The following is a 13,344-nucleotide window of genomic DNA, read 5'->3' on the forward strand; positions in this document are numbered from 1 at the left end:
CCAGACAGCCCGCCCCAGTACATGCCTGGGGTGACAGTGCTGAGGATGGCCTACCCGCCTTCCGGCTCTCACCCTGCCCCTATGTACCATCTGTCTTGCAACCACCCAACGTGCCACCTGGCCCATGGAACTGGGTTAATCCAGAGACCCAGGTAATGTACTGGGGGAACTGGGTTAATCCAGAGACCCAGGTAATGTACTGGGGAACTGGGTTAATCCAGAGACCCAGGTAATGTACTGGAGGACCCGGGTTAATCCAGAGACCCAGGTAATGTACTGAGGGAACTGTGTTAATCCAGAGACCCAGGTAATGTACTGGGGGAACTGGGTTAATCCAGAGACCCAGGTAATGTTCAAGGGGACCTGGGTTAATCCAGAGACCCAGGTAATGGACTGGGGGACCTGGGTTAATCCAGAGACCCAGGTAATGTTTGGGGGGACCTGGGTTAATCCAGAGACCCAGGTAATGTTCTAGGCAACCGTATTAAATTCTGTAATGTCAGGTGGTTGATTTTGAATTACATAAAACTCTGGTATTAAGTGTCTAATGATGACCATAAAACCATTGTTAATTTTCAGGGGAACCCCATCTGCTTCACTAAGGACCTTCGGGGAAAATAATCTGCCATCCTTACCTAGTCTGGCCTACACACAACTCTGGACCCACAGCACTGTGACTATCTCTAAATGCTCTCTGGGCAATTAGGGATGTGCAATAAATACTGGTCCAGCCAGTGATGCTCACATCTATGTCTGAATAAAAGAAAAATGAAATATCAGGGTAACAATTTTTACCAAATAATTCACATGCATTCATCTCTTAATCTCAGTGGATTGGTGCCCCTATCAAAGTAGCAGGTGGACAGTAGTAATTTCCAAACTGTGGGCCACAACACAAATTAGTGTCAGAGACATCAAAAAGAAGTCATGTTAATCTCTTGTCCCTCCATATTGTCCTGGCCAAAAAGACAAATCAGACAAATCCCTGACTTGGATGTTTAGCTGGGCTGTGGTAGGGCTGCGATGTAACTATGCATATCCGTCAATATTTTAAAGCCTTTCTGAACTGGCCTCTCAGAGCAGTGATGACAGAAATGGATGGGGATTTACTGACTGACAGCAGCCTGGCCACTGTGGGCCCAGGATTTTTATAATTTGATTTACATTTATGTTTATATGATGTTTTGTTAGTTGGTCCAAAATATATAAACTTTAAAGAATGCCCTACCCTGCTTGTTATTGTTGGCACCTGGGGCTGAATTCATTTTGAAATGTTAACATGAGGTCACCCTGGAAAATAATTTGGGAAATCCTGACATTAAGGGATTTAGCACAAATCGAAGTAACACAGATCATGATTTCCAAGCTTTTAAGCTTAAATTCTATTGACAATCAGTATTATTTAGGTACATTTAATCAATAAGCAATCAATTCAATTGATTTTATTAGTCTGCTGACTCCCTTACCTTGTGAGGACTTACCTTGGGCTTGTGTTTCTGAACAGCACTTATCACGCAGGGATTAAATGCACCATAGTCACAAAGTCATTTGCTGTTCCTTTTTCTATTCTCTTCTGGTTTTGTTTACTGTTTGTGTTGACCCTTTACTGGGGAACAGCTTCCTGTGTGCTGATAATCTTTCAGGCCTTTGAGAAGTGCCTTCTTCAATTACATATTGAATCCCCGAGACTTATACGCAAGCGTTTATTCACTTCTTTATAAATAATAGAAATCCAAATCATGTGTTGATCCAGTTCAGAGTGTACAGCCTCCTTGATTTATCTTTACTGAATTTGAATTCCTCGCTTGCATTTTAATTGAAGTAATTTATAAGATTGACTCTTTTGCACATTATTATCTTATATTCCTTTTGTAAGTTCATCTCTCAAATGCCTGGTTTTGATTTAGCAAGGTTTGTCCAACCTTCAATCTCTTAGCACTCTCTGTGACTCATCGCACACTACTTTCAGCTTTTTGGTGTTTCCTTGACATTAATTTAAGAGCAGGGCTTTTAATCAAATAGACAATCATTCTGATCTTCCCCAAGTAGTAGTGCTGCGAAATGAACATTGTAGCCTACAGGGCTGTTTTTATTTCAGATCTGAACTGTGCCAGGACATGCTTGGTAAGAAATTGCAGCCCCAGTGTCTTTTTATAATGAAACAAAGCTGTTTCGGGAGCCTCCCTGTTTGTCTTGTTTATTCTCCTGTCGGCAGGTAATTCGGGAGGGCCAAGATCTTTGTTCAGGTTGGCCTGAGTGCGATAAAACAAAGGTATTTGATAGGAGTGGAGATGTCTCAATACAGCTGACTTCAACGTTGCTCAGACTCATGCAATCAGTTCATGAGATCGAGTGGAGAAAGCAGAGCAATGAAGGCTGGTCATCCTGGAACATGTTTACTTGTGGAATCCTTTCCAAACAAAGATGGCTTTTTATTTGTAATTGGGACACAGGCCAACAAACATTCCTCTTGGGTTAGGAATCGGATGAATGATTATGCAGCCTCACAGGCGCCAGCCAATTGGTACCTGATTAGCACTAATTTCAGCTCTTTTCAATTCCTTTCACAGCTGGAGGCAAGAATGCAAAGGCACCAGCATCTCTCCAGATGATCAGTCTGTTGCAGAGTAAGCAACGAGTGATTTTAAAGCTGATTAACATTTCCAGTATTGCTGCTGAAATATTGTGCTGATGCCTGACCCTCTCCCTGTTCTACGCTGGGAGATGAACATGCAAATAGACTTGGCAGCAGATGGATTTTTTTCATAAGACCACCCTTCGAGTTTCTGTCTTTTCCTGTGCTGCTTTCCAGAAATTCTTACCTTTTCAATGAATTATCAGAGACAGCATTGAAGCAGGTAGCCTAAGAAATGATTCTACCTGCTTCTGGACCCTGCACCAGCTGATGTTGTTGGCAGTGATCTCAGTTCTAACTGCTGGGCACATGAAATCTTCTACAGATTCAAGTGCTTACGTTAAGTGTTTGAAGTTTCAAAAGCATGTGGATGACATGCTGTATTGTGAGAGGTACTATCCTGCACAGTAAGCATGACATTGATTAGATTAGATTACTTACAATGTGGAAACAGGCCCTTCGGTCCAACAAGTCCACACCAACCCTCCAAAGAGCAACCCACCCAGACCCATTCCCATACATTTACCCCTTCACCTAACACTACGGGCAATTTAGCATGGCCAATTCACCTGACCTGCACATCTTTGGATTGTGGGAGGAAACCGGAGCACCCGGAGGAAACCCACGCAGACACGGGGAGAATGTGCAAACTCCACACAGTCAGTCGCCTGAGGCGGGAATTGAACCCAGGTCTCTGGCGCTGTGAGGCAGCAGTGCTAACCACTGTGCCACCGTGCCGCCCAATCACGTACGGTCTGGCTGCTATGTTGAATGCAAACTATCCTGTTGTTTTCTTGGAAAAGTAGCAAGATTTTTTTTTCTGGCATTCTGGCCAACCTTCATTTCTCAACCTAAATCCCCCAGATAGATTTTCTGGTTGTTCATGTTTTATTGGTTATCTGGGGGGTTTGCTGTGTGTAAATTGGTTGCTGCATTTGCCTAAGGGACAAGTTGTTCCAAAAGTACATCTTTGGCTGTGAAGCACTTTGGGACCCCCCACCGAATGCATGGAAGGTGCTACAGAAATATGAATTATTTCTTTCTTTAACCAGGCAATGCAGTGAGGGGAGATACAGTAAAGAGTACAACCGAGGTCTGTCTTTCATCAGGCAATGAGCTTTGCTAAGAATGAATTTGCAATGTTCGAACTGGTGTCCTGGTGCCTGAACCGGTGATCTATTCAACTCTGGTGTTATCGCAGTCATTGACCTCACTCACTGGCGACACGTTTGCACAGGGTCATTGAACCCTTCAGCCTTTCCCCTCCCATGTCCAATTGTGGAAGACCACTCCCAATGCCACCACTGCCTGCCCAGCTGGGAGAAAGCAATTCAGGGTAAATGAATAATCGAACCGTTGGTCTTCCCAGTATCTGTGGATAAGGGGGTAGTTGCCAGGTAGATCATTTTTGTTGTCATCATAGCATCCCTACAGTTTGGAAACAGGCCCTTTAGCCCAACAAGTCCGCACCAACCCTCTGAAGAGTAATCCATCCAGACCCATTCCCCCTACCCTATATTTATCCCTGACTAATGCACCTAGCCAACACATCCCTGAACACTATGAGCAATTTAACACAGCCAATTCACCCGATCTGCACATCTTTGGCTTGTGGGAGGAAACCAGAGCACTCAGAGGAAACGCAAGCAGACATGGGAAGAATGTGAAAACTCCACACAGACAGTTGCTTTAGGCTGGAGTCGAACCCAGGTCCCTGGCACTGTGAGGCAGCAGTGATAACTTCCGAGCCATGATGCCACCCGTTATATTTCAATGTTAATGATTAAATTGCTGCAAGAAGGTAAGGTCGGATCCCATGTCTATATTCAAATCTAATGGCAGTAAACAGTCTCAAATTCTTTCTGAGATTGACACTTCATAATATTACAAGATAGAATCCTGTGATACGTTTGATATTACATCAAATCCATCAATTCAAAAGCAACATTCTTGTGAACTACAGGTGTGCCTTGACAGGAGGTTATTTGCCCCAGAGGAAATAAGAGGGGATGACATAATCAGTGGTGGGTCTTAACCATTACACGCAGCAGTTGAAGAGATTATCATGGCAATGTTATATTATGAAATTCGTATTGTGCAGTAATACTTGTGTTTCACCATTCTCTTTGTCTTACCTTGACTTTCAATAGATAGGAATTAAGGAAGATTGTCAAATCATTTCACTAGGCTCATCTTTGCATTGTTTCCTCCACCCCTTTAACTCTCTACTTCTCAGTCCCAGTTTTGTCACCTGAGAATCGTTTTGCTTTCTGCTTCCTCTTTTTATAGCGTCATAAGGATGTACAGCAGGGAAACAGACCCTTGCTCCAACTCATCCATGCTGACCAGATAACCTAAATCAATCTTGTTCCATTTGCCTGCATTTGGCCCATATCCCTCTAAACCCTTGTCTACTCAATCAGATGCCTTTTAAATATTTAATTGTGCCAGCCTCCACCACTTCATCTGGTAAATCATCCCATACACACACACCACCCTCTGTGTGAAAACTTTGCTCCTTACATCTCTTTTAAATCTTTCCCCTCTCACCTTAACCCTACTCCGTCACCCCGGGAAAAAGACCTTGGTTATCACCATATCCATGCTCCTCATGATTTTATAAATCTCTATAAGGTCATTCCTCAGCCTCTGATGCTCCAGGGGGAAAAAGCCCCAGCCTATTCAGTCCCTCCCTACAGCTCAAACCCTCCAACCCTGGCAGCATCCTTGTAAATCTTTTCTGAACCTTTTTAAGTTTTGATGTCTCACATTTATCAATGTTCTCCTTTGCCTTTTTTTCACCAGTGTGGCTCCACCACAATCCAGCAGCAAGTGTTATGGTGAACCCTTTACCTTCCCCATTCCCAATCCAAAGAATCTATACCACTCGATAGAGATTGAAACAAAAGCCACAAATTTTGGAAACCTGAAGTAAAACAATTAATTTGACTGAGACTCAGTATGACTGCATTTGAACCAACAATGATCTTTCTCATAAGTTAAGATAGATATTTCTCATTGTCCATTATTATTGTTGAGGTAGTCCTTAATATTTCAGAGAAAGCTCGAGATATTCGGATAATTTTGAGTTCGTACAGATGCTTTGCCAGAGATAAAAAAGGAGTCAGAAAATTGGGCTATATTCTTCAATTTGATTTCCAACGAATAACAGCCAGAACACAGCTTCTCTGATGGGAGTGCAGAACCACAGAATTAACCCGATGGAGTTTAGATATGTAGTGATTTGAATGCAGGTCAGGTGGATCTCATTGACTGAGGTGCCTGATTGGGGCTATTAATGTGGGCCAGTCAGGGAGCCCTGGCTGACAGATATAAACAGGAGTGACGTTAGGGCCCGGGTGTCCTTGGAGAAGGAGCACGCGGTGTCCACCAACACCCTGGAGTTGTTCAGGGAGAGGTGGGCGCCACAGGGAGTGGAGTGCATTATTTCCCCCTCCAACTCTATTTTGATTTAATCCCTGTCCTCCCCTTCACTGTTTGATCACAGAGCATTGCCCTTTGATGTGAAGGGCACTGCTTGTCACTGGCCACTCGGGTGTTTTCCTATCTTCCTGGTGGTGGAAATTGAATAAAGATTCGTGCACTTTGTGTCTCTCACTGTGTCTCACACCTGCGCACACACACACCATGGGTGCTGGGGGAAAAATAAGCACTACCGCACTTAGGTGGTAGTGTGGGGGTTAAGAAGAGAAAAAGAAAAAATAAGAAGAAAAAAAAGAAAATAAACAGGAGTGACGTTAGGGCCTGGGTGACGTTGGAGAAGGAGCACGCGGTCTCCACCAACACCCTGGAGTTGTTCAGGGAGAGGTGGGCGCCGCAGGGAGTGGAGTGCATCATTTCTCCCTCCAACTCTATTTTGATTTAGTCCCTACCCTCCCCTTCACTGTTTGATCACACAGCACTGCCCTTTGATGTGAAGGGCAGTGTTTGTCACTGGCCACTCGGGTGTTTTCCTATCTTCCTGGTGGTGGAAATTGAATAAAGATTCGTGCACCTTGTGTCTCTCACTGTGTCTCACACCTGCACACACACACCATGGGTGCTGGGGATAAATAAGTAAATAAAGCAGTGAGTATAAATACTCACCCTTCGACGCCAACGGTCACTTTGAGTGCGAGCAGCAGCTAAGGTAAGACAGTTTGTTTTAAAATTACTTACCGGTAGCGGGCAGCGATGTTTTTTTTCTCTTCACAGAAAGAGCGGGAGCAGCAGGGGGAAGTGACGAAGACCAGAGGGGCCGCCGGGTAGGTTGTTTTTCCCCTTTAAAAGCGCGCCAGGAGAAGAACCCGAGGCACTACAGAGGTAGTGTCTCCCACCCGCCCTCCTCCTCTAACCTAAATAATAAGACCCGTTGTGGTAAGTAAGTAAGTGCTGCATTTTGCTTGTTGTATTCTTTAGACCCAGTTTTTTTTTTAAAAAACAAGGTTACTTTTAGAGGGATGGCAGTGAAGGCAGTGCAATGTTCCTCTTGCAACATGTTTGAGGTGAGGGATGCCATGGACGTCCCTGCTGATTACACTTGCAGGAAGTGCACCCATCTCCAGCTCCTCCAAGACCGTGTTAGGGAACTGGAGCTGGAGTTGGATGAACTTAGGATCATTCGGGAGGCAGAGGGGGTCATAGATCGGAGCTTTAGGGACGTAGTAACTCCAAAGATTGCAGATAGATGGGTGACAGTGAGGGGGACTGGGAGGAAGCAGCCAGTGCAGGGACCCCCTGCAGCCGTTCCCCTCAAGAACAAGTATACCGTTTTGGATACTTGTGGGGGGGACGACTTACCAGGGGTAAGTAACGGGGCTCAGGCCTCTGGCATGGAGCCTGTCCCCGTTGCTCAGAAGGGAAGGGTGGAGAAGAGCAGAGCAATAGTTATTGGGGACTCGATAGTTCGGGACACAGATAGGCGGTTTTGTGGGAACGAGAGAGACTCACGTTTGGTATGTTGCCTCCCAGGTGCAAGGGTACGTGATGTCTCTGATCGTGTTTTTCGGGTCCTTAAGGGGGAGGTGGAGCAGCCTGAAGTCGTGGTCCACATTGGTACCAATGACATAGGTAGGAGGAGGGCTGAGGATGTTAGGCAGGCTTTCAGGGAGCTAGGTTGGAAGCTCAAAGTTAGAACGAACAGAGTTGTTGTCTCTGGTTTGTTACCCGTGCCACGTGATAGAGAGTCGAGGAATAGGGAGAGAGAACAGTTAAATGCGTGGCTACAGGGATGGTGCAGGAGGGAGGGATTCCGGTATTTGGATAACTGGGGTTCTTTCTGGGGAAGGTGGGACCTCTATAAACAGGATGGTCTGCACCTGAACCTGAGGGGCACCAGTATCCTTGGTGGGAGGTTTGCTAGTGCTCTTGGGGGGGGTTTAAACTAACTCTGCAGGGGCATGGGAACCCAGACTGTAGCTTTAGGGTGCAGGACCTGGAGAGTAGGGAGGTTAGGAACATGGCATCAATTTCAAAGGAGGATGTCTGTAAACAGGGAAGTGGCTTGAAGTGTGTATACTTCAATGCAAGAAGTATACGAAATAAGGTAGGTGAACTTGCAGCGTGGGTTGGTACCTGGGACTTCGATGTTGTGGCTATTACGGAGACATGGGTAGAACAGGGACAGGATTGGCTGTTGCAGGTCCCAGGGTTTAAATGTTTTAGTAGGGTCAGAGGTGGGGGTAAAAGAGGGGGAGGTGTGGCATTGCTTGTCAAAGATAGTATTACAGCTGTGGAAAGGACGGTGGATGAAGACTCGCCATCTGAGGTAGTTTGGGCTGAGGTTAGGAATAGGAAAGGTGAGCTCACCCTGTTAGGAGTTTTTTACAGGCCTCCTAGTAGTCCTAGAAACGTAGAAGAAAGGATTGCGAGGATGATTCAAGAGACGAGTGAAAGTAATAGGGTGGTTGTTATGGGGGACTTTAACTTTCCTGATATTGATTGGGAAAGCTATAGCTCAAGTTCGTTAGATGGGTCAGTGTTTGTCCAATGTGTGCAAGAGGGTTTCCTGACACAATATGTAGATAGGCCAACAAGAGGTGAGGCCATACTGGATTTGGTTCTGGGTAATGAACCAGGCCAGGTGCTAGAATTAGAGGTAGGTGAGCACTTTGGGGACAGTGACCACAATTCGGTGACTTTTACTCTAGTGATGGAGAGGGATAAGTGTGCACTACAGGGCAAGAGTTATAGCTGGGGGCAGGGAAATTATGATGCGGTGAGGCATGACTTAGGATGTGTGGCTTGGAAAAGTAAGCTTCAAGGCAAGGGCATAATTGATATGTGGAGCTTGTTCAAGGAGCAACTATTGAGTGTCCTTGATAAGTATGTACCCGTCAGGCAGGGAGGAAAGGGTCGTGTTAGGGAGCCGTGGTTTAATAAGGAATTGGAATCCCTTGTTAAATGGAAGAGGGCGGCCTATGTAAAGATGAGGCGTGAAGGTTCAATTGGGGCTATTGAGAGTTATAATGAAGCCAGGAAGGACCTGAAGAGAGAGCTAAGAGCAGCAAGGAGGGGACATGAAAGGTCCTTAGTTGGTAGGATTAGGGAAAACCCTAAGGCTTTCTATAGGTATGTCAGGAATAAAAGAATGACTAGGGTAGGAATAGGTCCAGTCAAGGATAGTAGTGGGAAGTTGTGTGTGGAGGCTGAAGAGATTGGGGAGACACTGAATGAATGCTTTTCGTCAGTATTCACTCAGGAACAGGACATTATTGTCAATGTGAATACTGAGTCACAATTAAGTAGAATGGATGGCTTTGAGGTATGGAGAGAAGAGGTGTTGGAAATTCTGGAAAGGATGAAAATAGATAAGTCCCCTGGGCCTGATGGCATTTATCCTAGGATTCTCTGGGAAGCAAGGGAGGAGATTGCAGAGCCATTGGCCTTGATTTTTATGTCCTCGTTGTCTACAGGAGTAGTGCCGGAAGATTGGAGGCTAGCAAATGTGGTTCCCTTGTTCAAGAAGGGGAGTAGGGATAACCCTAGTAACTATAGGCCGGTGAGTCTCACTTCTGTTGTGGGCAAAGTCTTAGAGAGAATTGTAAGGGATAGGATTTATGAACATCTGGATAGGAATAATGTGATCAAGGATAGTCAGCATGGTTTTGTGAAGGGCAGGTCATGCCTCACAAACCTTATTGAATTCTTTGAGAAGGTGACTAAGGAGGTGGACAAGGGGAAAGCGGTAGATGTGGTGTATATGGATTTTAGTAAGGCGTTTGATAAGGTTCCCCATGGTAGGCTACTTCAAAAAATACGGAGGTATGGCATTGAGGGTGAGTTGGAGGTTTGGATTAGGAGTTGGCTGGCCGGCAGAAAGCAGAGGGTAGTAGTTGATGGCAAAGGTTCATCTTGGAGTGCCGTCACTAGCGGTGTTCCGCAAGGATCTGTTTTGGGACCATTGCTGTTTGTCATTTTTATAAATGACCTGGAGGAGGGGTTAGAAGGTTGGGTGAGCAAGTTTGCAGATGATACGAAAGTCGGAGGAGTTGTAGACAGTGAGGAAGGATGTGGCAGGTTACAGCGGGATATAGATAAGCTGCAGAACTGGGCAGAAAGGTGGCAAATGGAGTTCAATGTAGCTAAGTGTGAGGTGATTCACTTTGGTAAGAGTAACAAAAAGATGGGGTACTGGGCTAATGGTCGGATACTTGGTAGTGTGGATGAGCAGAGGGATCTTGGTGTCCATGTACACAGATCTCTGAAAGTTACCACCCAGGTAAATAGTGCGGTGAAGAAGGCATATGGCGTACTAGCTTTTATCGGTAGAGGAATTGAGTTCCGGAGTCCTGAGGTCATGTTGCAGTTGTATAAGACTCTGGTGCGGCCGCATCTGGGGTATTGTGTGCAGTTTTGGTCGCCATACTATAGGAAGGATGTGGAGGCACTGGAACGGGTGCAGAGGCGGTTTACCAGGATGTTGCCTGGTATGGTAGAAAGATCGTATGAGGAAAGGCTGAGGCACTTGGGGTTGTTTTCATTGGAGAAAAGAAGGTTTAGGGGTGACTTGATAGAGGTGTACAAGTTGATTAGGGGTTTAGATAGGGTCGACAGTGAGAATCTTTTGCCACGTATGGAGTCAGCTATTACAAGGGGGCATAGCTTTAAATTAAGGGGTGGTAGGTATAGGACAGATGTTAGGGGTAGGTTCTTTACTCAGTGAGTCGTGAGTTCATGGAATGCCCTGCCAGTAGCAGTGGTGGACTCTCCCTCATTATGGGCATTTAAGCGGGCATTGGATAGGCATATGGAGGATAGTGGGCTAGTGTAGGTTAGGTGGGCTTGGATCGGCGCAACATCGAGGGCCGAAGGGCCTGTACTGCGCTGTATTCTTCTATGTTCTATGTTCTAAATAAATAGGAGTGTCAGAGGTTCCGTTTATTCTGAAAAAAAGAGGAAAAAAAAGAAAAAATAAATAAATAAACAGGAGTGTCTCACTGGCCACTCGGGTGTATCCTTTCATCCTGGTGGTGGAAACTGAATAAAGATTCATGCACCTTGTGTCTCTCACTGTGTCTCACACCTGCTCACACACAACATAGGTGCTGGGGGAAATATAAGCACTACCGCGGTTAGGCGGGAGTGTGGGGGTTAATAAAATAAAACTGGAGTGTCAGAGATTCTGCTTACTCTGAGAGCTGGCTCTGATGAAGCTGGAGAAGTGTGTGCGAGTGTGTGCAAGGACTCCCCTCCTTGAAGGTGTCAGAGGGGAAGGGGACTGTCCCTGGACCAGCTACTCCACATCCAGAGAGCTCTGAGAAAAAAATAAACAAACAAATAAATAAATAAACAGGAGTGTCTCACTGACCACTCGGGTGTTTCCTTTCTTCCTGCTGGTGGAAACTGAATAAAGATTTGTGCACCTTGTGTCTCTCACTGTGTCTCACACCTGCACACACACACGACATGGGTGCTGGGGAAAAAATAAGCACTAGCGCAGTTAGGTGGTAGTGTGGGGGTAAAAAAAAAGAAGTGTCAGAGGTTCTGCTCACTCTGAGAACTGGCTCTTGAGGGAGCTGGACTAGACTATGTGTACTGTAAGGAATCTCCTCCTTGACTGCATCTGAGGGGAAGGGGACTGTCCCTGGACCAGCTGCCCAAGAAAAAAAATAAACAGGAGTGTCTCACTGACCACTCGAGTGTTTCCTTTCTTCCTGGTGGTGGAAACTGAATAAAGATTCATGCACCTTGTGTCTTTCACTGTGTCTCACACCTGCACACACACACCATGGGTGCTGGGGAAAATAAGCACTACCACAGTTCGGCGGTAGTGTGGGAAAAAGGAAAGAAAAACAGGAGTGTCAGACATTCTCTCAATCTGAGAGCTGGCTGTGAGGGAGCTGGACAAGCATCAAGGACTCCCCATGCATATATCGAGGGTGACTTGGTGAAAAAAAAATAAGCAAGAGTATCAGAGGGAAAAGAAAATCAGGGTTGTCTCACTGACCACTTGGGTGTTTCCTTTCTTCCTGGTGGTGGAAACTGAACAAAGATTCATGCACCTTGTGTCTTTCACTGTCCCACACCTGCACATACACACAACATGGGTGCTGGGGAAAAAATAAGCACCACTGCAGTTAGATGGTAGTGTGGTGGATAAAAAAAAAGTAAGAAAAAAATAAATAGGAGGGTCAGAAGTTCTGTTCATTCTGAGTGCTGGCTCTGGAGAAGCTGGATCAGTGTTGAGGACTTGCTATGTGGAAACAAAGGGTGACTTGGCATCAGGATACTGGGCTCTAAGGAGTAAAAAAAAGAAAAAGAAAAAAAAAGAAAAAAGATAAACAGCAGTGTCTCAGGCAGCATTGCCCTTTGTTGAGAAGGGCACTGCTTGTCACTGGCCAGTCTGGTGTTTCCTTTCTTCCTAGTGGTGGAATATAACTAAGGATTTACGCACTTGTTGTTCTTCACTGTGTCCGACACCTGCACACACAGGACATGGGTGCTGGGGGAAAATAAGCACTACTCCTGTTAGGCGGTAGTGTGGAAAAATTTTTTAAAAAAGAGAAAAAAATAAACAGGAATGACAGACCTCCTGTCACAAATAAAAAATAAACAGGAGTGTCAGAGGGTCTGCTCACTCTGAGAGCTGGTTCTGAGGAAGCTGGACTAGTGGCAAAAAAGGGAAAAGGAACAAAAAGAAATAAACAGGAGTGTCTCACTGACCACTCGGGTGTTTCCTTTCTTCCTGGTGGTGGAAACTGAATAAAGATTTGTGCACCTTGTGTCTTTCACTGTGTCTCACACCTGCACACACACACCATGGGCAGTTAGGCAGTAGTGTGTGGGTAAAACAAATATAAAAAATTTAAAACATAAAAAAAGAAGAAAAAATTTAAAAAAAACAGGAGCATCAAAGAATCTTCTCATTCTAGGACTTGGCTCTGAGTTGGCTCGTTAGAGCCCATATACTGTGCACATGTAAAGAAAGATATGGTGACAGGATACCTGCCACCTTGGAGTTATTTCAACATATATTCCATATTATGTATCTCATAGTTGATGCAGTGGACTGATGTATGTGTTGGTAATGATATCCAAATCTTCAAGGTCCACTGTCAAGAAGAATAAGGAATACATGGCACATCTGAACACGATTACCAGTCATTTCCTTTCCAGGCCATCTATCCTAATGTGCAAATATATCATCGTTCCCTGATCAAAATGCTGCAACTCCCTCCCTACGAACAGTGTAGATATATCTACACCTA

The sequence above is a fragment of the Chiloscyllium plagiosum genome, unplaced genomic scaffold, assembly GCF_037043375.1.
Source record: "Chiloscyllium plagiosum isolate Xiang-an unplaced genomic scaffold, Cpla_swu_hap1 HiC_scaffold_25, whole genome shotgun sequence".
Classification (NCBI taxonomy): domain Eukaryota; kingdom Metazoa; phylum Chordata; class Chondrichthyes; order Orectolobiformes; family Hemiscylliidae; genus Chiloscyllium; species Chiloscyllium plagiosum.